At 36.3% G+C, this 24,757-nt stretch overlaps 1 long non-coding RNA gene across 3 annotated transcripts in view; it reads right to left on the bottom strand.

The window, feature by feature from the left end:
• The window catches only part of LOC131874598 (uncharacterized), a 33,892-nt gene extending 12,852 nt beyond the window's left edge, over nt 1-21,040 (bottom strand). For all 3 annotated transcript variants that reach the window (XR_009371957.1, XR_009371956.1, XR_009371958.1), the window contains exon 1: nt 20,508-21,040. This is a non-coding gene — a long non-coding RNA (uncharacterized LOC131874598). The remainder of the gene's footprint in view (nt 1-20,507) is intronic.
• Between the last annotated feature and the right edge of the window lie 3,717 nt (nt 21,041-24,757).

Below are 24,757 nucleotides of genomic sequence, written 5' to 3'. Positions count from 1 at the left end.
TGGTATAAAATTGACCTATTTTGCCCTTAGAAATGCCTAACGACCAAGCCTAGACTTGAAAATTTGGAGAAAGGTCAATAATTTGAGCATTTTTGCAAAATTCACTACTGACCCTTCCAAAGGGTCCAGAGCGAATTTCCTTAGACTCCTCTCTTGCCCCCAATTAAGACCTCAAATCCTTGCTCCTATGCCTTGACTGAATGAGGAATGACCTATTTATGCCTTGTGAGCATATTCAAACAAGATTGGATGATGAAAATGTTACGAATTTGACCAAAAAGACAAATTTTGCTCCTGACCCTTCCATGGGATTCAGAGCAAAATTCCTAGATAGGTCCTGTCCTTCCAAAGGTACCTAAGCGAAATTGTTAAGATGCACTTTTCATTCAACATTTTGACTAGGCACTTCCTTAAGGTGATTTGTTGGCATGTCCTAAGGTGAGAACAATGTGATAGAGGGTAAAGTCTGAGTGTTTGGATGATCTCTAAGACTAATTCCTCAAATTCGCTCCTGACCCTTCCAAAGGGTCCAGAGCGAATTTCCTTATATCTCCCTTCTTGGTCCTAATTTGCCTCATAAACCTTATCCCTATGGTGTGATTGAGAGAGTATTGATGTGTGAAACAAAGTGAAGGATTTGAGCATAACTGCAAATTTCGCTCCTGACCCTTCCAAAGGGTCTAGAGCAAATTTTTTCTAAGCTCCTGACCCTTCCAAAGGGTCCAAAGCGAAATCCTCCAAAAAGACCTATTTCTTCACTAGGGACATCAAATGGTGGACATACATGGCAAGGAAAGGATTCAAAAGGACAAGTCTAAAGCAAGATGAATGAAAAGAAGGAAGAATTGGGTCTAGAGGAATAAGTTCGCTCTCGACCCTACCAAAGGGTCCATAGCGAATTTCTCAAAAACATGTATTTTCCTCACAATTTTAAAGCAAATTGCCCTCAAGGTATTTTCCTAAGATGGTTTGAAGCTAAACAAGCAAGCTAAGAGAAAACTTTATCAAGGACAAACCCTATTTTCCAAATTTCGCTCCTGACCCTTCCAAAGGGTCCATAGCGAAACTCACCAAAGCTCCTGACCCTTCCAAAGGGTCTAGAGAGAATTTCTTTAGGAAGTCTTGTACCTTGCCTAAGCCTCTGAACTAACCTATTCCTAAGCATTTTCGAGGGCAAAAGACTTGTTTTTGATGAAAAAAGGATGAGAAATGGAGTTTTATATAGGAAAATCAAGCAAAATGTCAATTTCGCTCCAGACCCTTCCAAAGGATCCAGAACGAAGTTCATTATTGGTCCTCTCCCTAGAGAGGATCCAAAGCAAATTTTATTATTGGGCATGTCCTTAGAGAGGATCCGAAGAGAATTTTATTATAGGGCCTATCCCTAGACAGGATCCAGAGCGAATTTCATTATAGGGCTTGTCCTTCCAGAGGGTCCAAAGCAAATTGATCCTAATGCCTTGTTGATGATTTAAGGTAAGAAATGCTATGTTAGAATAAATATATCATGTATTCTTAATTACCTTTTGTTTGTTTTGAAGGTCAATCAAATCAAGTTGGAAGAAGATCAGGCCAGGACAGGGGTGACCTTTTCTAGTTCCATCATTCATCAAGGACACTTCAAATGCATGGAGGAGGACTCGAGGTGCTTCTAAGTTGAAGGACTTCAAGTGTTCAAGGAGTTGCATGTAATAGACCAAGCCATCGTCAAAGACCTCATTCTTCCGCATAGAGAAACCACGGGATGTCAAGAAGAAAGATCTTATAAACATTTCAAGGCGATATGAGCTACTAGAGGAGGAGTGACTCGACCATGAAGAGGCTTCATCAAACACATGGGAGTCAAGGAGGTACATCATTCATCGAGTACATCAAAGAAGGAGGAGGATCACCGATGTCAATGCAAAGGTACCTTGAAGAAGCACATAGTTTCAAAAGACTTAATCAGAGTTAGCTTCTTAGCATCACCAAATTGAGTATCAAAAGAGATACGAGCAAGTACCAGACAAGGTGGCATCCCAATCACTATTCCTCCAGTCAAATAGCTCCACATCAGCATGTCCAGATTCAATGTACCTGACTCACCAATGATGGCACAAACTTTGAGGCACCTACCCCTGCTTCCTATTGATTCTCAAATTTTGAATGTAATTTTCTCATTGGCTAGGGGAGTTTGTTGTAAAAAACCCTAATTAGGGTTTCCATCTTGTAATCCTATCCATTGATTGTAAATCAATCAAACCCATTGAAATGTAAAGAGCTCTCTATATAAAGCTCTGACTCTTCATTTGTAAGGGTTAATAAATGGTTAATAGAGGTTAGAATAGCTAAGAGTTAGTAGATAGAATAGTGAATAAAATAGCAATTAGAATAGAATAGGAGAAAAAGGCAAGAAATTGTTGCCTCAATTGTAAATGAATTCCGTTTTCATTGAAGTTAAGGTGAAGTGTGTTGTTTCTTTGCAATATGCATGGTTTCTTATTGAATCTAGATTTTAAATGGTAAACAATTAGATTGAATGAAAGAAGTTACTGAATGCACTCGCGTGGAATCTGCCTAGTCCAAACCACTAGCCTCTTACTGACTATAAGTGCACCCTGCATGGTCAACTGGCATTGAATGAGCTTAATCTCAGGTCGTTACGCATCTATTGTTCATACATTAACTTGAATGGTGATCAGTATCAAATGGTGTAACGATTTGAACATATTAAAAGCATCCATTAGAAGATCGCATTGAGCTGGTGTTGAATTGTTCAGTTTGATGGTGAGACCTAGCCCAGTAGGACTCCAACTAGTCATTCATCTATCTTCTTGCATTCTAGGTCTTAGAGTAGACTTTCTAAGCCTTTCATCTTTTGCTATTTCTTTATCTTCTAGCCAGCAGATAGAACTTGAGTTCCAGCAAATCAAACGCTCAGGCATTCGAACGTAAGTCCCCTTGTGATTCCAGCATAATCACATCATACCATGAGCTTATCCACACGTAGAGACCCTACATATTAAAACCTTGGAGTTGCCTCAATTGATCCTTAGGTGAAATCTTCAACATTCGGGGAAGCTTTTTTCAAGAGAGGATAAGGTACCTTTGGGTATTTTATTCTGTGTTTGATCGTGTATAAAAGACACATGATCGTGATGAACACTGAGCAACTGAAATCTAGATTTTATTAAGTCATATTTAGAAGAGTTATCCAGAGCTTTTTCTCTCCTCTCGCTCTCAACAGAATTAAAGCAGAAGAAAGGTGAGCGAATGCGAACTCTTGAATCGGTGGAGAGCCTTTTCTCAAACGCTCGACAGAATTGAAGCACAAGGAAGGCACAAGTGTGGATAGATGAATGAAGCAGTTGATGCTGGAAGTCACCCTTCAATTGGACTTGCGAAAAAGGATAGCACTTTGCGCAGCTGGAACCAATTGATTTTTCAAGTTGAATTTGAGATATTCAAGATCTCTCTTATTCCAGAAAATCAAAAAAAGTAAAAAATGAGAAAATAAAAAATAAAAAAAAAGACAAAAAGAAATATTTCTCAATGGAGCAACAACAATTTCATGATGAGCAACAAGTTGATATTCCTCAACTTTGGTGGAAATTGAATACATAGCTTTACCCATGCAGATTTTCCGAATTTGCAAGACCAAGGCAGTGTCGAATCCATGAGACAAATGAACATGATGAAATGCATTGCTTGAAATACTTATCAAGGATAGAATCGGTAGCGCAAGAAAAGATCTTCTTTTGGGATGTCCCCAGGCCAGAAGCAGAAGAAGGCAGTTTCAGTGTCCCAGAAAGCAAAGATCCTCTTTAAAGCTTTTTATGGATGATCGAGAGTCGGCTTATTTTGAATGGTGAAATGCGTTTAGAAGGTATATTGCTACCATTATGGTGTAGGATTCACAATACACCTCACTCTGAGTTTACTTACTCATTGTGTGAAATGGCCATCAACCAAGTCAGGTATCAGTTTGGATTTCTAGCCTTATCCGAGAAAGAGTGCATCGTGAACAAATCTTGGGGTGCACATCTCGTAGCAGAATTCAGAAGAACATATGAACAAGATATCACTGCACCACCTGATTGTGAAAGATACAAGTTCACCTAAGGATCAATGTATTACAATGGATAGCACACTATGCCTTGCACCTGAAGAAGAATGTTGTGAAATGCAAGATGAAGAAGCAATTGAGAATGCTCAAGCAGTATCTAGGGAAGATCAAAATGTCAAGCAAACAATCAAAGGAGAAGATGAATCATTCCTTGAAGAATTTTCATTCATGCTACAAAAGGAGATTATTGAGAATGAATTGCAAGAGGTTTCAAATAGCATTCTTAAAGAGGCCAATCAAGTTGACATATTGAATGAAGAATTACAAATCATTGTAAGCAAGCCCAAGTATGAAGAACAATTTGAGGGGATGCTCAGAGACATCATCACTATCATACTATTTGAAGGGGCACTGAAAGATCTCACGGAGGAAGTACAAATGAAATCACTGCCAAAAAATTTTCAAGATAAACAAGTTATGGTGAGTGATGTGATCCATCATCAGATCCAGCCTCTTGAGACTATGCTTGAAGATGAAATGCCACCAGAGATTATATTTGATCAACTAGAGGAGATGTTTGAAGCTCAATCCATCAAGGAGTGCTTAGTTTTTGAGGATATGCTTACAAAATTTCATGAAGATGCATGGTTTATGCAAGATGTCACTATGAAAGAAAAGAATGTCAAGCTATTCGAAGGGGTGGATAATGCAAGATGTCACAATGAAAGAAAAGAATGTCAAGCTATTCGAAGGGGCGCTAGGCTTATTTCAAATGGAGCTTCCAAATCAAGATCAACATACTATGAATGCTCGTGGAATGGTTCATCACCAATGGCGACCTCCTAAAGCAGTTGGTGATCTCGCTTCCAACAATGCACTTCTATTTGAATACGAACAATACCAGGTTGCCTCTTTCCTTAATCCTAGCCTTGAAAGTTATTCCGATTTTAATTATGGGGATTTTAGGAAAACAACTTGCATTTGGATAGATCATGGTCCTAATGAGTTACCTCAACTAATTATCTTACATGAAACCTTGCTTGAATATGAGAGATGCATGGTGAGAGCTTGTTTTTCCGTATTCAAAGATGAATTTGCTCGACTGAGAACCATAACCTTTGCCATGCTCCTATTGCACAACCTGAGAAATCATGTAAAGTCATGTATATATTTCGCTTCTTTGAGTCGTGTCAAGTCTGAGAGTCTTGTATATAGTTTGAGAGTAGGTTTTCCTTTTGTGTGTTTTAGCTTTAGAGGTTTTTGAGCCTTGTTATTAATTTGCCTTGAGTCATCTGACTCATGATCTTGAGTGGCTCAGGTAGTTAGTTGTTTGCTTTTGGTGTGCGCTTTAGCTTAGTTTGCTTTGGGTTGGTTTTCTTTTGAGTCAGTTGGTTTGTTTAGTTTAGATGTCTTGAGTGGGAGCCTCCATTTGTGAGAAAAGCGTCTGTGTTGTTTTCTCACCCACTGGCGACATTTTGGATCTTATGTTCGGTCCATTTCTTAGATATCTATTCATGAAGTACTTTGAATCTGAAGTTATTCCTCTCCAGCTTTATCATTTGATCAGGACTTGTACTTGACTTGGAAGGGAATCACTTTCTATGTCTTGATAACGACATCGTTTGGTTACTATATCTTTACACATTAATAAACTCCAAGTCATTATGGTTTTCAAGCAAAGCTGTGATTGGTGAAAAATCTAAAATCTAGGTTCAGCACCACCGCAATCCTCAAACCCTAGTAAGCTTCACTGCTTATGAACCACAGGAATTGACAGAACGAAAAAGCAATATCAAAAGAGAAAAATGAGAAAATGAAAGAGAAAAATCAAAAGAAAAAGAAAATGAAACAAAATGAAATGAAATATCAAAATTGGCAAATGGGAACAGGCGAGTAACTCCATCGGGGTTATGGACGTCCGACTGGCAATGGAGCAATATTCGTGAGATTGCGGCGATAACCTCGTTGGGACTATAGACATCTAACTGGAAGCGAGGCTCTATCCAGGATGCTTATGACATTTAGATACACTACATAGCCAAACACAGGGGAACTTGAAGGTCATAGTCCTCTTGTCGAGAGGAATGAATACACTTGCACACACATGGGTAATCAAAGACCAAGTGTCTTGATTTGGTTGAGGATTCTCCTTCCACTTTCAGTGCATTTTCTAGTCGCCTGATAAGTTGGACTGAATCTACTGGAGGTTCTAAGTGTCGATTGGGTCTTTATCTCTAAAATGTTTAGGAACATTTATTCGAGGTAGCGCTAGATGTTGTGATGTATTCACACAGCCCCATTGCAAATGCGGACCCCTACTTTTTGATTTCTAGAGTTAGTTTTCTTTGCTTAGTTGTCTGGTCTTGGCTTTTAGCCTTTGTAGTGGAGAGTTGCCAGAGAGATCATTAGGATAGCAGGGTCTGCTTGAGTTGAGGTGGGTCAGTAGGTGGTCCAAGTCAGGGTCTCTTTGAAAGCCTTCTCTAGGTCAAGCCTTGCTCTTGTTTCTAGGTTAAGTCTTGATTGAGTTTGAGGAAGTCCTTATATCCTGCTAGGAGTCTTGCCTTTTGAGACCTATGTCTTTGAGTTAAGGAAGTCAATGAAGGTTTGTGAGTGACTATCATCAAGGATTTTCCCTTTAAAGGTTTGAGTTGGTCAAGTCAATGGATGATAAGTTCTTGTCCTCTAGGCATTGATTGGTATAAAATTGACCTATTTTGCCCTTAGAAATGCCTAACGACCAAGCCTAGACTTGAAAATTTGGAGAAAGGTCAAGAATTTTAGCATTTTTGCAAAATTCACTCCTAACCCTTCCAAAGGGTCCAGAGCGAATTTCCTTAGACTCCTCTCTTGCCCCTAGCTAAGACCTCAAATCCTTGCTCCTACGCCTTGACTGAATGAGGAATGACCTATTTATGCCTTGTGAGCATATTCAAATAAGATTGGATGATGAAAATGTTAGGAAATTGACCAAAAAGACAAATTTCACTCCTGACCCTTCCAAAGGGTCCAGAGCAAATTTCCTTATATCTCCCTTCTTGGTCCTAATTTGCCTCATAAACCTTATCCCTATAGTGTGATTGAGGGAGTATTGATGTGTGAAACAAAGTGAAGGATTTGAGCATAATTGCAAATTTTGCTCCTGACCCTTCCAAAGGGTCCAGAGCGAAATTTTTCTAAGCTCCTGACCCTTCCAAAAAGTCCAGAGCGAAATCCTCCAAAAAGACCTATTTCTTCACTAGGGACATCAAATGGTGGACATACATGGCAAGGAAAGGATTCAAAAGGACAAATCTATAGCAAGATGAGTGAAAAGAAGGAAGAATTGGGTCTAGAGGAACAAATTCGCTCCTGACCCTTCCAAAGGGTCCACAACGAATTTCTTTAGGAAGTCTTGTACCTTGCCTAAGCCTCTGAACTAACCTATTCCTAAGCATTTTCGAGGGCAAAAGACTTGTTTTTGATGAAAAAAGGATGAGATATGGAGTTTTATGAAGGAAAATCAAGTAAAATGTCAATTTCGCTCCTAACCCTTCCAAAGGGTCCAAGGCAAATTTCATTATTGGTCCTCTCCCTAGAGAGGATCCAGAGGGAATTTTATTATAGGGCCTATCCCTAGAGAGGATCTTGAGTGAATTTTATTATAGGGCATGTCCCTAGAGACGATCCAGAGCGAATTTCATTATAGGACCTATCCTTCTAGAGCGTCCAGAGAAAATTGATTCTAATGCCTTCTTGTTGATGATTTAAGGTAAGAAATGCTATGTTAGAATAAACATATCATGTATTCTTAATTATATTTTGTTTGTTTTGCAGGTCAATCAAATCAAGTTGGAAGAAGATCAGGCCAGGACAGGGGCGACCTTTTCCAGTTCCATCATTCATCAAGGACACTTCAAATGCATGGAGGAGGACTCGGGGTGCTTCTAAGTTGAAGGACTTCAAGTGTTCAAGGAGTTGCACGTAATAGACCAAGCCATCCTCAAAGACCCCATTCTTCCGCATGGAGAAACCACAGGATGTCAAGAAGAAAGATCTTATAAACATTTCAAGGCGATATGAGCTACTAAAGGAGGAGTAACTCAACCGTGAAGAGGCTTGATCAAACAAATGAGAGTCAAGGAAGTACATCATTCATTGAGTACATCAAGGACGAAGGAGGATCATCGAGGTCAGTGCAAAGGTACATTGAAGAAGCAGTTATTTTCAGAAGACTTAATCAGAGTTAGCTTCTTAGCATCACCAAATTGAGTATCAAAAGAGATACAAGCAAGTACCAGACAAGGTGGCATCCCAGTCACTATTCCTCCAGTCAGATAGCTCCAAATCAACATGTCCAGATTGAATGTACCTGACTCACCAGTGATGGCACAAACTTCAAGGCACCTACCCCTGCTTCATATTGGTTCTCAAATTTTGAATGTAATTTTCTCATTGGCTAGGTGAGCTTGTTGTAACAAACCCTAATTAGGGTTTGCATCTTGTAATCCTAGCCATTGAAATATAAAGAGCTCTCTATATAAAGCTCTGGCTCTTCATTTGTAAGGGTTAATAGTTGGTTAATAGAGGTTAGAATAGCTAAGAGTTAGTAGATAGAATAGTGATTAAAATAGCAATTAGAATAGAATAGGAGAAAAAGGCAAGAAATTGTTGCCTCAATTGTAAATGAACTCCATTTTCATTGAAGTTAAGGTGAAGTGTGTTATTTCTTTGCAATATGCATGGTTTCTTGTTGAATCTTCATTTTAGATGGTAAACAATTAGATTGAATGAAAGAAGTTACTGAATGCACTTGCGTGGAATCCACCTAGTCCTAGCCTCTTATTGATTGTAAGTGTGCCCTGCATGGTCAACTGACATTGAATGAGCTTAATCTCAAGTCGTTACGCATCTATTGTTCATACATTAACTTGAATGGTGATCAGTATCAGATGGTGTAACGATTTGAACATATTCGAAGCATCCCTTAGAAGATCACATTGAGTTGGTGTTGAATTGTTCAGTTTGATGGTGAGACCTAGCCCAGTAGGACTCCAACTAGTCATTCATCTATCTTCTTGCATTCTAGGTCTTAGAGTAGACTTTCTGAGCCTTTCATCTTTTGCTATTTCTTTATCTTCCAGCCAGTAGATAGAACTTGAGTTCCAGCAAATCAGACACTCAGGCATTTGAAAGTAAGCCCCCTTGTGATTCCAGCATAATCACATCATACCACAAGAGCTTATCCACACATAGAGACCCTACATATTAGAACCTTGGAGTTGCCTCAATTGATCCTTAGGCGAAATCTTCAACATTCGGGGAAGCTTTGTTCAAGAGAGGATAAGGTACCTTTGGGTATTTTATTCTGTGTTTGATCGTGTATAAAAGACACATCAATACTACGATGAATTGCTTGCTTGTCAAGCGTCTCATAAATATTGCCAAGGCTAGGAGAATCTATATCAGCATATCTAATGACCCACACAACAAGTGACAATCGTGAGATGATGGAGAAAATATATCTATGAAGAATGAAAATAACTGAGCAAATTTACAAGTTAGAAACTTTATAACAATAAAAATTATTAATCATAAATTTAATAATAAAATCAAGAATTTATTAATTTAATATCAATAATAAAATGGAAACCACAAATTTAATACTAAAACCAACAATGAATCAGTTAATAATACAATCAGAAATTTATTACTAGAATCAGAGAGTTAAAAATAAAATCAGCAATTCATTAAAAAACAACAATATCTTATCTCATTGTGGGCCACCAATCATCATTGAGGAGTTTTTGTTTGACACTTTTTCCTTCAGCTGTATAGTCTCTGCCCATCTAGCCCACTCTAAATTAACCACCATTAATTGTAGAGGCTCTTGCACCTCAATCATCCTCTCCAACAAAATAAAGTAGCTAGCATATCTAGTATCCACAGGCTTGACGAATTCCTTGCTTGAAAAAGTCCTAAACAAAGCAAATGATGTGTGATGTTTGCAAATAAACATCTGAATGCCTCTAGCTTCTGACACCACTAACTTCAACCAATCTATTTTCCGAATGTCTCTCAATGCATTGTTCAACACATGAACACAACATGGCATCCAAAAAATGTGCATGTAAGCAGTCTCCACTATCAAGCCAGCCAACTTGCATGCTCAGGGTGAATCAATCACTACTTGCACAACATTAGAGGGTCCAACCTCTTCTATGGCGTCCTTCAAAAATCTAAAATTGGAAGCTTGCATCCTTCCACTTCCCTAAACAACCAATAGCTCTAAGAATATAAGAGCTTGCTGGACATGTGAAAATGACATTTATGAGTGGTCAACATCTAATATTGCTCCACCCATCTATAATGATGGAAAAAACCTCCCTTATCTAAACTTGTCACAACTCCTCCATCATTATATTCACCTTAGAATACTCCTTATCAAGGAGGGAGGTACGTAGTTTATTATCTCCAAGTGGAACATATGAAGGACCAACAACAAGTGCATCTTTCAACATTTGTTTAAAATATGGAGAGTGTGCCTCATGAAATGGCATGGCACTAGCATAAAAACATTTTGCAACAAAAGTATCGGCTTCATCTTATGATTGCATGTTAAATATGCTTGCAAAGCTAGTGGACCTTTTCTTTCCTCTTTGACTCTCAAGTTCACAACTTTTAGATTCAATAGCAGTGGCACTAGACAATGACCCACTATATTGCAAAACACTCCATTTGAATCCCTTTTTTTGCTTAACACTCCATGTGCAACCTTGTCACCTCAGTCTTCTCAACTAATGTTATGATTTTACATGCTTTTACCCCTTGACAAGGTATGCCTAAAGGATGGACGAAAACTCTTGCGTACCTGCCCCTATAGCCCTTCTTGCAAATATGAAACAACTATACTCTACTACCCCCTGAATTTTTTTTCTTAATGTCAATGGCTGCTGCAAATTGTAAAAGTGGTTTTTTGTTGTTAAATGGGCCTTTGCATAATTTTTCAAGAGATTAGAAGGGCATTGAAATGGATTGTCTGGACAAGGTGTCCTTCAAACACACACACTCCTTGAAGAACTTCCATGGCATGCTTGTTCAATTTCAATTTCTTGACCCTAACTTTTGCTAGTGCTCACTACTTTATTTTTGGTTCAAAATGTAACTGGCAGCTGCTAGTGCAAACATAGAACACAAACAAACAAACAAACAAAATCCTCCTAAGTAATTGAAATTTTGACAAAAGCAAAAAAAATGCAAAATAATTTATAAAAATAAACAAAAATAATGAACTTACCTCAAATGATAGAGACTTGGTCTTCTTTTGCCTTTTCCTCACTTCTCTTCCCTTCTCTCACTTGGTTTCTCACAGATGTGCTCTTCTTTTTTCTTCTCTTCACAATTTGCAAATGCACAAATGAGCTCTCTTTTTGGTTTAGAATGTCATAATGTTTTGGTTTAGGTTTAGGTTTTATGTAAGGGGGTGTGGAGGGCCACAACTTTTTTGTTTTTTAAAATGAAATGAAAACTTGCTGAGTTGTAAGGTACCACACCATTTCGGAGATTTTCACAAATACCCCCAAGACATTTCCAATTTCAATAAAAAATTGAGGACGACACACGGATGTTTCCAACCCATCCTCCAGTCCCCAAAATGTCCCCTACTAGGGGGTCCCTATTTTGGCCGAGGAAATGTCATTGAGATGCATACTCTACATGTTTGAAGGTAGATTGCTTGAAATGATGTTTAAGAAGCTATGTAGATTTTGCAATATGAGTTGTGGTTGTGTGGCAAAGCTCTCTGATACAATCAATACCAACATTCTTGGGTCTTACTTCTACTTCAAGAAAGCTTCTGATGCATTGGCAATTTTTTTATGACTATTGATCATTATAACTCATTTTCTTCCATGACTTGAAACCAATTGTCATGTCACCACTTTGAAATAGAATTTCATAATAAATAATAATAATTAAATTAAAATACAGAAGAATAAAAAATTAAAATATAAGTAATCAGACTAGAGGTAATATAGAACTGGCTTAGAAATTGCAACCAGTAATCAAACTAGAGGTAATATCTTTCATTTGAATAACAATGAGAAGACATGCTTGATTGCACATATTGATGAAAGTTGTCTATGGCATAAGAGACTGTGTCATGTAAATTTTGATTGCATTGTGAAAATCAGTACAACTAAGGCAGTAAGAGATTTACCTAAGATTGTTAAGCCTCACAATTCGGTATGTAAGGAATGTCAATTTGGAAAGCAAGTTAGAACAACTTTTAAGAATATACCAGAAAAATCCAATAATGTTTGTGAAACATATCTGTGGCTGCAAGAGAATTTACAAAGCCTGCAGATGGAAGAAGGGTATGCAAAGGACTTACTGGTATACCCAATGATTGTTGAGCTGCTCCATAATGATTCCTTATGATGTTACAGAGTATTGTATCATCCTCTTGAAGTGCTATGAATGGGTCCCTTAATAACATCATTAGTTGTTGAACAGAGTTAAGTTCCTCTGCTGCTTCTCCTATGTCTGGCCATACTACTCGTTCTTGATCAAGTTGTGGTTGTGCTGGAGAATAGAGTGCAAGTGTTTTGGTAGTAATACCATTTGAAATTGTCATATCTCCGGATCTGCAACCTATATATGCATCAGCTGTTTAATATGAGTTGTGGTTGTGTGGCAAAGCTCTCTGATGCAATCAATACCAACATTCTTGGGTCTTACTTCTACTTCAAGAAAGCTTCTGATGCATTGGCAATTTTTTTATGACTATTGATCATTATAACTCATTTCCTTCCATGACTTGAAACCAATTGTCATGTCACCACTTTGAAATAGAATTTAATAATAAATAATAATAATTAAATTAAAATACAAAAGAATAAAAAATTAAAAATTAAATTAAAATATATAAGGATATATAATTAAATTTAATTAAGTTAACAATGGTCCAAAGACATGAAATGAAAACAAGAACCTCATTTGAGGGGGGGATAATTTGATAATCAGAAGTGTAGATCTGATTGTGAAAGGTTGTGCCCCTTTCAAAGGGCAGAAATAAAAAAGAGTTGCATTCTTTCAAAGGGTACTAATGGTGAAAGGGTGTGTCTCTTGCCAAATGGCATACATGATGAAGAGATGTGACCCCTCCCTCATATTGAGAGATATAAAGGAAAGGAATCAAACCCATCTAGTGACATCACTATCAATCAGATAAGATAGAAGAGCAGTTAATAAGAATTGACTCTCAAGCATCGATTAGAGCTGGGAAAGGCAGATCTATCAAGGATAAATCTGGAATCAGCCATCATACGGGAAGTCTGCATTAATATAGGCATTTGGCCTTTTATGCAGACGTCCATTTCTGAACATTATTGTGGTATGCATTATGGTTCATAAATATAAGTTGCTAATTTAAGTACTAAAAATAAATGAATGATTGATAAATATAATTATCCATTATATGGAGTAATCATGAATATAAGTATAGGTTTATTATATATGTAAATATATAGGCATATCTACTAGTATATGTATATTTATGAGTATAAGTATATGTATATGTATATGTATAAATATATGTATATGTATTTGTATTGCTAACTTAGACATGAGTATAAGTATATGTATATGTACTTGTATAAATATGTATATATACATCTGAATATGTTTATTTGTGAATATGCTTTTTTATATCGACATAGCAAATTATATAATCAATGTTGAATTATTTAATAGGGACCACATGCAATACAAGATACATTTGTATATTACTGGTCCAAATTCTTAATCTTTACCTATTGCCCCACATGGAGGATTGGATATGGAATTGTTAGGGAAAGGTAGTATTAATACCTCGCAAGGTAGATAAGACCTGCGGTGGAATGGGCATGTGCTACATCATACAAAGGCAATGAATAAGGCCTGCGGTGGAATGGGCATGTGTTACATCATACAAAGGCAATGGATAAAGCCTGTGGTCGAATGGGCATATGTTACATCATACAAAGGCAATACTTGTGGAGGATGGTTTTCTGGCACCCTAAAAAAGATACTTCCCAATCTCCGCTAAGATTGATCATTAGGATTGATTAGGGATTAGACCTGGCTATGTTGATTATCCCTTGTATGATGTATGCTAATTGTTCCCTAGAGGTAACAAATGCATAATAAAATACAATAAGTATGATGAGATGTGTTTAATTATTGGAAAATAGGCTATCTCCTGATAGGGGACATTACACCAATTCCTTTAGAATGTTATTCAAAATTGGCAAATGATTAAATTGTTACAAAACAAAACCTATCACATTTCTTTTGTCATTATTCAACTTCATTCGAGATGTGTAAGTTTATTTGTAAGTCTTCTCTTCACATTTTGTAACCTTGCCAGCTAAATCTTCCTGCGCCTTCTTTGTAACGTGGTTGTACCTCTCTTATAGATGATGTAATTATTCAAAAATGGGTTTTTTGAATTGACAAAACTTTATTAGTAAATCAATCATTTTCTTCATAACAACGCTATAGATTCTTCTCTATATAGACCTCATTCTGCAACTGATGGTTCTCATCCCTTTGATACAAATTCTCTTATGAAATAACAAGTGTTTGTCCTAGGGAATTAAAACCCTTGAATATTGATCTGGCCAATTCCCTTCCCACTCACTTTTCCCAAGTTGGTAATGCACTGAATGTGTGGCACATGACACTATTTTGCTACCTCTGCAAAGAATTGTATGTTCCATGTTGTATGATGGGTTAAGTGACTATCGAGGCTGTAAGAACCTTATAAGGTCCTCAACCAAGACAACTGACGTTTAACTGAACCCGTTGCATTTCAAGTGTGTTCTTTGCCAATTTGTAGCAGCAAATATAATTTTGACAAACTTAAGCACAAAAAGCAACAATAGGGAAACGCTAGAAATCAATTCTAATTCAGTAATAAACTGATCAAACCCTTATTACATGTATTCAACCTTTATTTACCCTCAATACATAAACAGACAATTAAAGATAGGAATTGAAAAATACCAAGAATTGTTGGAAACCCTTATTTCTTCCTTGCTGGTCATACACAGTCCATTATGACAGCATGCTATAACGCACTCCAGACTGACCCAGACAGCTTGTATGGTAGCTCAATGGATGACTCTAGGCTAGGCGCACCTTCTCCTTATTTTGTTTATTTTTTGGATCCTTCCAACATGCAAATCGCAGCCCCTTAGGTGATTGGCGCTACTCCCCAAGCAGTCGTACAGCCATCAAAAATATCTCCTTTGGGTATCTTTGTTTCCTTGCTTGCTGCAGCAATAAAATACTGATAAATAACGGTGCCTCTCTGACTAATAAGCACAAACTTGGTCCCTGAATGAGACCAACTGTAAGAGCAAGATCAACTGATATTTCACAGCCTCTGATGTTGTTGTACAAGAATCCCATATTTTCCTGTACCGATACCTCTGATCACTGTAGAAGAATCTTCTGTTGAAACCCTTGGCTGAAAGCTCCTCTCAGAGCTCCAAACAAAAATATCAAAACTTAGCATAATGAAAAGAAGACCTAAAATCTTCTTTAATCTTCTCCATTTAGGGTTGGCACGATTCCCAAGAAAGGTGCAATTTGGCCTTTAATGATGTTTTAACTTTTATTATTTATTTTTGACTATTGAAGTGTCAAAAAATAAATCATCTTTCATTTAATATAAAAACTGGCCCCATCTAATGAGAAATAGACCCTCACTTAAGTTATAACTTAAAGTGACTTTTAAAACTTTAAAACATTAAAGTTCGCCATTTAATATTTAATTAAAAATAATTAAATATTAATATCTCTCTAAGTATTCATCTGAAATGCCTGCCGTCTGAACTAGGGATTGCCAAACCATAATCTATCCTTGCCCAACCTACTGGCTATAAATAGCAGGACTGCTAAAAATAGATAGTATCTCAAACGAAGTCCTAGAGACCTCAAACGAAGACCAGCCCTGGAGTGCTTGCTCTAAAGGTGGTGAATCAAACTCTGGAGGACCCTCTACCCAACCTTATCAGCTAGGAGGGTCAATGATAGGCTAATCTACTCAGCTGACAGATGTCAACTAGAAGGGGACATCACAGAGGCTAAATGCAATGTTGAAATTACTAGGCATCAGACAATATGCATAGGCTTCCTGTACTCCAATGCTGAGCTATGCCTCAAGGGATGCATGGGGAATCTTGAATTCAAAAGCACTCTGCATGTGTGAAGCCTATGATGCAAGTTCTATGCTAATATCTCTGTTTGGAGAGGAAGATGATTATGGAATACCTTGACTATAATGTGAAGAAATCTAATTATTGAGAACCCACTATCTGCTTGACTGTACTCAAACACGGAAGATGTATAAATAGATGTTAGAAGGGTAAGTGAAATATCTCATAAACAGAAAAGAATTATCTTGTGCAAGAATTTGAAGAGAAATCAAAGAGGTGTTTCATTCAAAGGTGACATGTAACTCTCATGATTTTCCAAATAGTAAAAAAACTACTGACTCAATGTCTCTGCTTTATGTAGATATCCCCTTCCCAAACTATGTCTTTTAAGAACACAAAAAAGGCTTTCCATGATCCCCACCTTCTGCTAAGAAGTCCCCTTCCTTGCAGTGCATCTCACAACATCATCTAAAATTTCCTTTCTTAAACAAGGTGAAAAGCCAGACTTGAGATCCTGTAATTGAAAAAATTCAGGTGGTAAACACCCACTCCTCTCCCACACAAACCATGTCATGTCCCCAATTTTTAGTGACAATTAATTAAATTGATTTTTATTAAGTTGTCAAAAAAATAAAAGAAATATTCAAAAGATGACTTAATATTAATTAATTTAATTAATTAACAATTAAATAATAAAATATTATTATTGTCACTTAAATAAATAAAGTTCTCCAAAATATGAATTTTTTTTAAGTCAGCCAAGTCGGCCTAATGTTCTAGATGCTTCTTGGAGTTCTTTATAAAGAGGCTGGATGGAAGAAGGAAGGTAGGTTTGATTTGTTGAATTTGTCTGATGCTTTGCATTAGCTAATCGCTGAGGATGGAAACCTTCAGTGATCAGGAGGGCTGGACGAAAACCTAGTTCTTCCAAAAGAGTGGATTTGCGAAAAAATCTCTACTTCAGGGCCAAATTTGTGAGGTCTCCACTGGAGACAAATTTGTAAGGATCAAATGTTGTTTCAGAAATAAAGCTATTTTCTTTTGAGAAAACTAAGTTATTATAATTTGTTTCTGCGGTTGAATATTCACATCTGACCATCTGAGCTTGGCACATGTAATCTTTATATTCTATATCACTCCTTTCTAGCACATTATTATAGTGAGGCCCGATTCTATATTCCTCTATAGTTTTGGCATTTGGATATCTTTTTATTTTGTCGTTGCCATGGTTCTCTAATGTTTAGCGATTAATGATGAGAAGCCCTCACTTGGTTTAATAAATTAAATTGTGATTAACATTATAGTCAGTGTGCTAGATTTCACCGGCTCTTTAATATTTGTATATGAGCTGGGTCGTGGAAATTGGATGAAGGTTGAAAAGCCAACATTAATTCTGGAAGCCGTTCGTGATCAGGAAATTGTGACTAAAGGTTTATATTCTAATATCTGTCATTGTATGCATGGTTCTGGATGGTCTGCCTCGTCTACGCAAGTCCATTAGATGAAAACCTGTAGCCTAAACCAGGGGTTCGTGGAGAGACGTGCAAGTGAAGATTGTGATGAGGAATTACAACAATTACAGTTCTGAGGTGTATTGATTGCCTAGAAGATAATACGGCATGTCTTTGCCTTTTAGGGGATCGTGGAGAGACGTGCAAGTGAAGATTGTGATGAGGAATTGCAACGATTACAGTTCTGAGGTGTATTGATTGCCTAGAAGATAATACAGCATGTCTTTGCCTTTGTCGCTGACAGGGCAAAGCCAGAGACTGGTAATTGGATATACAAACTACAAATCCTATCAGAAGAACTATTGGCAGCTGTGACAGACAAAGACTATTTGGAGTGGCGTTCTATATATCGTGGGGTAGCTCTGAGTGGATTGGCGACTTCCAACGCCAATGATTTGTTCTGTACTTAGCAGTCATTGCCAGCCAACCAATTACAAGATCAGTATCATTGTATTGCCGTAAGTCTGTCTAAAAATCTGTACACTTGAATCTTGCTGAAAATTAAATCAAGGATATTAGTCTTCCAAAATGCCTGGTGTTCAATCTGCACGAGCTTCAAAGGTTAATTATCTCTCTGTTGTTCAAAGTTTGGATGCATATTAGTATAACGATTCTAAAAAGAAACAAAGAATTCTTTTGAGAGTGTGTCAGGGATATCTCAAACCAATAAGACCCAAGAATACTATTTTCAATAAGAATGTGATGGTCAACAAATTAAACAAGGCCTGGATCATTGGCGGCCTTTAGGTCTACACTTCATGCTACAACAAATCTATTAAGGAGGCACTGAAACCCTTTATTGCTAAGGTTTCAACTTCAAGTATTAGAATTCAGCTATCTCCTTCCCCTGCTCCCAATGCTGATCCTTAATTCTTGAAATCCTGCAAATCTCAAACAGCCTGTGGGTGAAAACTACATCATTGCTCTTAAGTCAGACTTCGATGAAATCTGGAAAGAGCTTTCAGATTTGGTAAGAGCAAGTTAATAACTTGATTGAGAAACAAAACAGTAATGAGAATCTACAAAAACGGAGGAAAGAGAACTTTCATACCCTCTGTAAATTTTTCAAAGACACTGATTTGTATGGTACCAAGTACAGGCTTTCTCTCTCTGTGGACCAAGCCTTTAGGTCACTCTAATGACATGTTGGGCAAGAGGAATGCTGAATGATGAAACCATATTGAATTTCAAAACAACATCTCTCCAACAACCCACGATGAATAAGCTTGTTAGTGAATAAAGTCCAATGTTATCTCCCGAACCTGACAGCCAGGTGACCATAGAGATCAGAATAGGATATAGAAGAGGCATTGTGCCAGCTATGACAACTCAGCTAAACGATGATTAAATCTACTCTCTGTTAATGACATATCTATTTTTTGGGGTTTTGGGAGATGACCTCGATGATATTTGTCATGCTTACAAGATTGAAAGAGATGCCTCATGATCTCATTGTAGAATGTCTATCATAATGCATTTATGTGGGTTAAGTAGTGTCCCGTCTTAGATTATGTGGTATCTCCCTTTTGTTAGGCATTGTTATGCTACTGGTAGCTGGAAACTGGATGCAGATTCATGTAAACTGTTTTTCCTGTCTTTCAATTCATGAATAGATCATTTTAAATGAACATTAGCTTGTTCTCGAATTTAAGAATATAGCTTTTCATTTAAAGAAAAACATATAGCATTTCATTTTCATTTTATTGCTTAAATATTCTATAAAAGCATAATATCCAGCAACTTCCAGAAACGATTAGTGACATATCTTAAAAACGAACTGCCTAAGGAAAAATATATATTAAACACTTAAGGGTAGAGACTAGCAGAACTCTTTGTCTGTAGAAGAATCTTTGAAATGATGTGAGCTGTAAGTGTTCTTACCACAGGAGGCTCTCTTTGTGATTTCTTGTACCTGATAGAATGGTCAAAGTTCCATGTTCTAAAAGAGAGATATAATACTATTTATTGCATTTATCTTTCAAGTTTTGAAAATGAGAGCGAGAAACAAATTTATTCCTTTTCGTTTTGATGTGAAATTGTGCATTTTTAGTTTGCTTGCTTGCAACAAATTAGTTTTTGTCCAATTTCAGTTCTGTTTTGTGTCTCCAATTTGTTCTATTATGGCAATTTTTAATTGATTTGAAGATTTTCTAATTGATCCAAAGATTTTTAACATTTATTAGAAAATCTGAAATATCCTAATTCCCCACTATCTTTTAAAATTCTGTCGAAACTTTTCCAGGAGTTTAGAACAAATATCTTGTAATTAGTAATGTAATTACCAATATGACGATAGTTCAAAGGGCTGTGTGATATTATAGAAAATTGGGTACTGTAGAGGAAACCCAAATTCAAATCCCTATTCTGCTTTAACACTGCCTACAGCCCAGGCAAGCCTCGTTAGCGTTAGGATTTGGGGACAATCTGTCTTCCTAGCTTGTCTGAACAGGTACCCTCAGAAGAGTAAAGTAAAAAACCAGTTACCAACATGTGGGTCAAGCACTGGCTTCTTACCTTTTTATCCCGATGCAAGAGACAATGTTGGAAGTCAAGTGCGATAAACAATGTGATCCAGAAGCGTTTAGTAATATTTAAACAAAATTATCCCATGATAGGAACTATTACATAGATTGTACCTAAAACCCCAAGGTTTCCAAAACCCTAGATATTTATCCCCAGAGTTAACAGCCGGAGCATTCGTCCTTTATAAGATCCAAGGTCTCTGATCTACAAAGCCAAATTCAGAACTAAAAACATTAAATTTAATCTTACCTCCTCCATTGAATTTGATGGCACTTTGGAGAGAGACAATGGCTTCGGCATCTTTATTAGCAGAAGCCTCTTCAAGCTGTTCCAAAGCCTTGTTATAGTTAGTAACATATGCTTGGTGGTGTTTTTGATGGTGCAGACTCATGATCTCACCGCTGATAACCGTTCCAATGCACTGTATTCGTATGGAAGCTCTGGTAAACTGAAGCTCTGAATCTCTCTAGTAGACAGTCCACCTCTCTTGAAGCCAATGCCACCTGTTCTCCTCAAAGATGCCAATAACGCCATCATTCTGTGTATTTTCGTTTCTCGTCTTCCTCTCTTTCCCGCTGCACGCTGCACGCTGCGCGCTGCGAATAATATCGCCGCAGCCTCTATTATGCCTGAATTGGCGTTTTGCAACCTTCCACGCTCTCGAGTTTTTTAATTAGCTAAACAATAAACAATTACTTAGCGAGTTGAAAAATGTCTTTCATCAGAAGCGTACCGTGTAGGGAAACAATAAAGATGAACGATTTTTGTAGCTTTTGCTCATCACTATAGGCTGGAATTTTCTAGCTCTAATGTGTTCGTTTGCAACATTTAGAGTGCTTTTTAGTTTTGCAAATAATTTAATTCTAATTATAATTATAATAGATTTATTATATTTTATTAAATACTTTTTAACTAGCATATTTATATTTAGAGAAGTTTATGTAGAAGATAGGGAGAGATATCATTTTTGGTCATTGATTTTCTTTTGTTTTAATTATTTCATTTAAATTGATTGAGCCCTAACTCAAATCTTATATATAATTGCAATTTTAATTGAATTCTAAGCATAATCCTAATTGATCTCTAATACTAATTGAATTGTAAGCCTAAACCTAGACATAGTTAAATTTCAAACCTAAATCACTTTGTGAAAAATTTAATAGAATGTTTTGTTTGTGCACACTTGTATGCTTAGACACGTCATTAAGTTATCTTCCTCACAAACACTCAAATGTTTTGCCTCCTCTTCAATACAATTAAGTAAACGTGATCTCTCAATTGTGCTAGAACTACTATCTAATATGAAATAAATTTACCCAAATATGCATTGTCAATGCTCAAGTGAAATGGATATGCTTATTTAATTATGTCTCACTCCATCCCAAGAAAAAATTGAGTCTGTTCATAATAATCATATAATAATAAACTATATATTTTATTACATCAACGAACAATACAACAAAAATGATAAAGAATTGCGTAACAAAAATATTTATCTTAGCCTTACTAATTATAACATATCATATAATAAAATGTAATATAATAATATTATATATTATATAATTTTAATTCTTAATTATTTAATATATATTATAGTATATTATATTTTGTGTGCATTAATTGTCTTTTACAATATGTGTTATTTGCAATTTGTACCAATAACATCTTTCTATGATTGCTAACAAAAATTAAATAGTCAATAATTATGTCTAGATCATATGCTTGATTTTAATAGCTGGAAAACTCAATTTTCATTTATACTAATAAAAAAAACCCTTTAAAACAGTCTTGTATCAACGTTCTTGTATGAAAAGTTCACTTTCATATGCTTGTTGGTGTTTATATATTAATATAATAAATCTCAAATGCATGTGACTTAATTGAGTTGAAGTCAAAATTGAAAGAGAAATCCTTGTGGTTGGTAAATGTATATCAATAATATAATAGTCATAGTTACGTATGCTTAAGTTTTCTCATAAGACTTATTCTCATGGAAGGAGCTTTGTAGAGCTTCTTACACCTTTGACAAACTTTAGGAGTGGATATCTAAGAGATTAAAAAATTAAGTTGCTTTTTTTTAACTAGTAATAGTATTATTTTTATTAAATTGAGGAAATTTTACATTCTTGATTGTTCATAAAGTACCAAACACCATCCAAAAATTATAGACCACCCTCCAACCCATTCGGTTTTACAAAACCACTAACCCATCTATGCAAACCGCCATGCAAATTATAGTTTGAGCTCTCAAAAATGGCTCGTTATAGTAGCCAAATTATGAAGTCTAAGTAATACAAACTACTTAAAGCAAAGAAATTCAAAGACCAAAATCAGGGATTAACCCCTCGAACCAAAAACATAGTGAAAAAATCTAGGAAACAAACTACCCAGATGAAGAGAAAGGTTTGTGCACTTCCTCTTCCTTGTTCGCCTTTCTACATCATCATTTTCTCCCTCTTCCACTACTCAGGCCTCCTCAATGGCTCAGTGCAGCTCCTCCTCCACCTCCATCAAATCAACAAAGATTTTTAACACCTCCCACCCAATTTGAGCCTCCTCCCTAAAGTTCTCTCTTGGCTAATAATCTAGCCACCTTAAGAAAGGTATGTATTATGTCTTGAGATTCAGTGGAAATTCAAAATTCCTTTGCAAATATCAAATCCTCTACCAGGAACGGCCCATTCATACACGGTTTCTAACCCCAATTTGTAGTCCTCTAGAATAATGGCTTCCACCACCTTTTTAACTAGCTCTAGCGAGAGCTCCAATTCTAAACCCCATGCCACAATAAGGGAGTATGTGTCAATGTTTGTCCTGTATTGATGCTCTGCCACCCCAATATTCTCACACATCAACATCTTGATGCATTTTACCAGTCTCTCATCTCTATACAAAAACATATCGTTCAATCTCCTCTCCGAGAATGGCCCAAGGAATGGGAAAAGTTGCGGTTTAGTCTTCAATTTGAAATTAGCTCCCATGACTACCTAGTCCATCTGCAAAACTTGCCACAGAATAAAATGCACTCTCTCAAATGAAACGGAGTGGATGAAAACCAAATCACAACAGATGGAATAATGGTCATTTAAAGCCATCAATGCTCTATGCTCAAAGCACCGCCTTTCAAGCATGATAAGAATGTTTGCATGCTTCCCAAGGAGTTAAAAAGGAGCCTGCATTAAAATCTTGTACCTGCGCTAGGAGGGAAACATGCTAATGGATAGTTTCACAAATCTCCCCATAAATGACACTTCCTTGGTAAGTCAGTGATATCACAGTTCAATTGTTACAAATTCTAGTACTTCAACTTCTTCTCTAAAAACTTTCAATCCAATCATTGACGACCACCTAAGCGATCCCAATGTACCTCTTCATCTACATCCCCCCACCACCTGGTTACATAATGGTCCAGCTCACACGCCATGTTGGACAAGTAATCTACCACCCCATTTCCTGCTCTTTTAATATGCGAAATTCAAAAATCTTGAAAGGTACGTTATTTTGAGCATATGATAGATATAAACTTACTGATTCACCAACATGGGGAGGACCCCTTAACAATCACATCAACAACAACTTGTGAATCCCCTTCTAAATGAACCTTCAGAGCCTTCAAATTCTTGGCCAACTCTACCGCAAGTAGTGTTGCTTGCACTTATGCTTCATTATTCATTCCATTCTGCAAGCGATGAGCACCCTTGAATATGATTTTGCCTTCCTCATTACACTCAACGCACCCTGCACCTGAGATGTCTGGATTACCCCTCAAAGCTCCATCAAAGTTAATTATTATCCACCCTTGCTCTGGTTTTGTCCAAACATCCTTGACCCTCTCTACACTAAGATTAGCCTTAGACTACCCATGAATGGGCCAAATGAAGTTGCTTTAATAAATTAGTTGTGGTGTAGATTTTTTTTTGGTGCATTATTTCCATCACATTTTGTAAAGTAGAAGATCAACCTTTTGTTTTATTTGAAAAAACACAATTTCATTATAATGTGTACTGACTTATTCAAGTGTTTTCAAATGAGATAATTACTTTGGTTAAAACAAACCCATTTAGTATTCATAATTGCATTATTCATATATCTATTTGAATGTTATGTAAATGCAACTTATTATTTATTACATAATATAATCATAATGTATTATATAATAATATAATAATATTATTTTTGAATTCTTAACTATATATATATATATATATATATATATAATCACCAGTTTATAATAATATTTTGATTTTAGTTTCAATTTTTGTTTTCAATATGTTTAACTATAATATTTTATATTCTCAATAAACAAGATCTAAATATTTGGTAAATATTTAATCTAATAGAATAATTATAAGAATAGAAATATTTTATACATAAATTCTTAATATTTGAAATTTGTTTGAATGATTAATTAGTTAATCAATTATTTCACAAATTCATAGTTTGATTTGTAAAATGTGTTTGAATGTAAATATTTAAATTATATTTTCTATGTTATTCTT

The sequence above is a fragment of the Cryptomeria japonica genome, chromosome 3 (assembly GCF_030272615.1).
Source record: "Cryptomeria japonica chromosome 3, Sugi_1.0, whole genome shotgun sequence".
Classification (NCBI taxonomy): domain Eukaryota; kingdom Viridiplantae; phylum Streptophyta; class Pinopsida; order Cupressales; family Cupressaceae; genus Cryptomeria; species Cryptomeria japonica.
The sequence above is the reverse complement of the archived record's forward strand: the minus strand, read 5'-3'. Positions and strand labels throughout refer to the sequence as shown.